This window comes from Cyprinodon variegatus, unplaced genomic scaffold (assembly GCF_000732505.1).
Source record: "Cyprinodon variegatus isolate N-32 unplaced genomic scaffold, C_variegatus-1.0 Scaffold53, whole genome shotgun sequence".
Classification (NCBI taxonomy): domain Eukaryota; kingdom Metazoa; phylum Chordata; class Actinopteri; order Cyprinodontiformes; family Cyprinodontidae; genus Cyprinodon; species Cyprinodon variegatus.
Genome location: NW_015150506.1, coordinates 352,155 through 357,294, shown reverse-complemented (window position 1 = coordinate 357,294; position 5,140 = coordinate 352,155).

Sequence of the window (5,140 nt, the reverse complement as noted above, 5' to 3'; positions counted from 1 at the left end):
TACTCTTCATGAAAAACACATAATTTATTGAACAGTTTGTAATAATTTCATATTTAAAATACTTTCAGGGGTTTGAATTCTGAATTCGGACTTTTCCTTTAAAATATACAAATAATGTATTTTAAAAATATTAATTCCAGGGAGAATAAACACTTCTCCAAACTGTTTTCTTTTTAACATAAAATCAGTACCTCCAGTGACAATATTTACTCCTTTCTCTGGATTAGCTTGACCTCCAAATGTCATGGAAGGCTCACGAAACCATGTGTACATAAAAAGGAGAAGTTATGTTTGCATAAACATTAACTGTGAGTCTTTATCTGGATCATTTCTTTTTTCTTTCTAGCTTTAAAACGCTCTGATTTGACATGGAAAACGGAGGCTAGAGGCAGGGCACCACTAATGGTCTTTCTGTGACACAATCCATTGAGAAAGGAAAGAGTAAAAACTACTTGGGAAGATTCAGGAAGATCTGTGGTGGTACATCACCTCTGACCTTCTTTTCTGGTGTATTTTATCAGGGACTCCATAATATTAATATAAAAAAAAAATTAGATGCACAGTTAAACATTTGCATGATGTTTTTGAGAGCAGAGCTGTTTCTAAGTCCATCTTGGCCAAATTTAGATGTATCTTCCACCCCTGAGACAAACAGTTGTAGATTTATATGACAGAAAGACCATGTGCTGCAGGCAGGGGGCGGGGTTTACCATTAGGAAGGTTCCTGGGGGCCCCATAAAACTCTGTTTAGATGTATGGTTTATACAACTATTCCTTATTTGTGCACATTATGTTTTTGATAAAAATCATTTTGCTAAAATGCCATCAGAAGGCTTATAATATTAAGTGTGTCTCAGTCCTTTTGAGACAGCATAAAAAGTCAGCTGAGTAAAAACAAAACAGGAAAACAAAAAGAAAAGGGCTATAAGGGAGGGACAAAAGGCACGTCTATTCTATTAAAATTTCTCTATCTGTATAATAGGTCTGTTTTATGTCTTTTATGTCTTCTCAATTCAAAGGGCCCCTGCTTCTCTTTTCCAAGGGCCCCAAATTTCCTAAATCCGCCCCTGCATGCAGGTAAGATTATGCTTCCAACTTTTTAAGAGAACCCTCCCTCTAAAACCCTAAACTATCTCTCACATCTCACTATTTCCAATCCCATCCTCCTCATGACACTTCAAAAACATATGTGTGATTTTTCACAAATCCTTGGACTGCTAACTAAGCTGTCAAACGGGCAAACTGCTCTCCATCTCACTGACAACAATCTGCAAATGAGCTACAGCTAATTTACAGTCATTACAGCGCTAAAGCTGCCTTTTTATCCCCCTCCCTCCCTCGTTTTCCAAGAGGAACGAAAGGCTACCCTTCAACAAACTCACCTCGGCTCATTTGGCTAATACATTTGTTTGAAACATAGCTGTTCACTGAGCGATCAAGACAATTACCGGTGAAATGAAGAGAGACGGGGTCAGAGCTTGATGTCTTTATTACCGCTGTCTGCCGCCGCAGAAGGCCCGTCTGCGGCGGCAGAGCGAAGCTTGACAGGGAATAAATCTGTCTGTCTGAAGGTCAACAGAAGTGAAGAGGTTCCCCGACCCCCTGACCCACAGGTCCAGCTTGACAACTCTATCTATAGCCTGTGCCCGTGACAAAGACACAGCTGACAGATAGAAGGAGAAAATAAAAGAGCAAGCAGCACCTAAGATGACCTGAAGCAATCGTTTCAAGGAGGATAATTGCATGGTTAAATGTCACTCCTACTCTGTGTGTTTATCATGGTAGCCCAGTAGAGAAAACTTAATTTTTCTCTCCTTTTATTTATATTTATGCATTTATTTTGGAAGAAAACTTTTATTTTGAAAAGATAACATGTTATGCTGGTGAAGATTCTCAGTCAAAATTCTCAGTCATCCAGGTTATAGTCATTGCAAAAAAGTTAGTTTTCAAGTTTGAAGACATTTTGCTTCCCATCCAGGAAGCTTTTTCAATTCAAAATGTCTGAAGTAGCATTTAGACAAGACTCAGCGGTACATCTACACTTTATGGACAAAGGACATTCTTTGGAGGACCAGAATGTTTACATTTTGGACAAAGAAGACAGGTGGTTTGAGAGGAGCGTGAAGGATCTATGTTAAGAGAGAAAAACCAACCTTAAACAGAGGGGGTCGACTCTGTTTCAGCTTTCAATCTACAATGTAGCAATAGATTTGATCACTTCCCGCTAACAGAAGACACAGTTCCCCCTTTCAGAGACATAGACAGGTATGGAGCCTTGCAGGCTAATAAAAGAAGCTAAAAGATCCCCCTTTGATCTCCAAAGGGGTGGCTCCGTTCGTCCGTTTCAATTTGCATGTTGACCAAGCAAAAACCATGGCTTTGATGAGCAACTGTATAAAGCAACTGAACGCTATTTCTGACATTTTGAATTGAAAAAGCTTCCTGGATGGGAAGCGAAAAGTCTTCGAACTTGGAAACAAAGTCCAGTGGATTGTTTTTGAACTTTATTTGGAATGACAAAATGTTATATTTTCAGACCTTACTCACGGCTTTGCGGTCTGCTGCACTTTGGAAATAAACAAGGCAGACCATTAGACCCATTAGACCCATTAGACCATGCTTAACTATGTGTCACTTTGGTGAAGAGGACGCCAACTAGAGGCTGTCTGGTGAGTAATGGGGAAAAAAAGTATTGTAAATAATCCATTGCACTTTCCAGAAGCTAATTTGAAATATTTGTTATGTGAAGTTGATGGCAGCATGAATAGAGACCATGGGATTTCCATTGTGCTTGTCTGCTGAAACCTCATTTTGGTGAATTAAGATCACAAAAAACTGCTGCTCGAAATGCTAAAATTAGCTATTGTTCACCGCTAATTCGTGGCTTAATTTTGTTGTGTTAAAAGCCCTGAATATCTTATTTCAGTTAAGCTGTGGTTTCACCAAAGAATATTTAATTTTAGGAAATGTTTTAATTTCTTTTACATTATTTTTATTGGTTGAATGTGGTGTTGGTTGATGTTATTGGAAATTTAAAATAGTTGGTGAGTAGAGATGAACAAAGTATCTTAGATAGAGTTTACTGATATAAAGGATGATGAAGCAGAGTATTGGAGCTAGAGAGATTTTATGCTCTTTGGTAAGGTGACTATTGTAAGTCATGTCATGATTTAATAAGGCTTGAAAGATGTTTTAAAAACCTATGCTGTAATTTTTTTAATTACAAACCATCGTTGAAAATGATTTTATATGGATTTTATCATATTTTTGTTTTACATCATCATAGAGAATTCTCACAAAGGCTCCAATAATCTGGCACTGATGATTGAAAGCAAGCAGGTTAAAAAAGAAAAGAGCAGGTGACACAGATGAACAGTGATGTGAAACTGGGCGGAGCGAGACAGGTGAATGGAATGCACAATCGAGCCAGTCATCAGCGCTAAAGTAACTTTAGTGTAAATTTAGAAAATTAAAGATAATTGCATGAAATCTGTAAAAACATTTTTTGAAATAACATTTGAAAAAATAAAGAAAAGTATTTAAAAAATTGAGAAAACAGCAAAATTACTCTCAAAACCTTTTTTTTTTAAAGTTAAAAATTTTTCAAACTGGAATTTCTAAATTTTTATTAATTACTTGTATGAAATAATAATGGAAATTTTTTTTTCCACCTTAGAAAAATTGAAACCATTTGACATGGTATATATTGGAAGTAGGGTTATTATGAATTAATTAATTGATGATAACATAAATTAATTCAGTTATAACCAAGACTAAAATGCATATAGCAACACTCAGTTAAAGGCTTTAATGTTCACAAAAATCCCTGCACTGACAAGTCATGTAAGTGATCACAATCCTATGATCCCCTGCATGCCTCGGTTTGGTCATCACTACAGATTACAGAGCTTGCAACTGATCCAGGCATTAAGAGATTCACCACAGCAACAGCATTTACACAGTGGGGTCCACATGGCCGAGCTCTGTATGGAAGCACCGGCCAGCATCAATCAGCCGAACACCAGGCCGCCACCAGCCATCACGACCAACCACTGCTCGGACTGATTACCAGGGTAGCTTTTACATCATTAGTCCAACTCCTTCGCCCCTTTCCCCGTCTCCCCCGTTTGACTAACAAGGCTTGGCAGGCTGCAGCTGAAATGTCTTGGCTAACATAACCAAGGACCCACCATTACCAGGAGCTGCACAAACACACAACTGTTTAAACCCTGTTTTCTAGTCTAAAGAATGTACAGGAAGAGCAGAGCACAAACCAACACAAACGCCTCCAACGAGAGAGGTCGGTGTTTGTGAATGAGCTAATTGAAATCAACATCCATGGTTGGACACGCAGGCTGAGGCAACTCGGCAGCACGTCTTATGCCAGCATCAGTCACCATTCAAACTCTGCCCTGGCGGCAGAGAGGGCAGCGCTGCTAAGGAGTGGCAAGGGGTTGCATGACAGTCACGAGTTTACAGAGTAAGGAATCACAGGAACAAGTCTAACATCAGTGGTCATCTGTGCACATGCATCAGCGCTCCTCTGCAAGGACATCGACTGTATGGATCAGAGGCAGCTGCAAGCCTTCCCCCTAAGTCTAGGACAGGACTGGGTCTGCAGCACTCTAACCCCCCCAGCAGGCTTCCTCTGGGCTTTCCGTTAACAGTGACTGCTCTACAGAGCCATGCCAGCCCCAGAATCCGCCAGCGAGCCTGGAGCCAAGCTGGCCCAGGGCTGCACACATTAACGCAACACTAATTAGCGAAGGAGCTGACCAACCAATTATGTACAGTTCAATCATAAAGCAGAGGTTAAAGGGCAGTCATGTACAGAATGAAGCAAAATTGCAGTATCTGCTATGTGTATGTTTATATGAATGACTAAAACTCTACACACTGCATGTATGAATATACTCAACCTTCACTGCATTGTTTGGGATTTTGTGTCATGAAATAAATAAAATACGAGACAAATTCCATGTCTGCTCGGGAAAAAAATCTGAAAATAATTTTTGAAAGTAAAGAAAATGTTTTGTATGCAAACTGATGCGCAAAAAATCTCTGTAGTCATAGTTTTCAAAAAGAGGGCGTTGGTACAATTCCAAAGGATGCACATGCAAACATATATGGTCCATGAAAT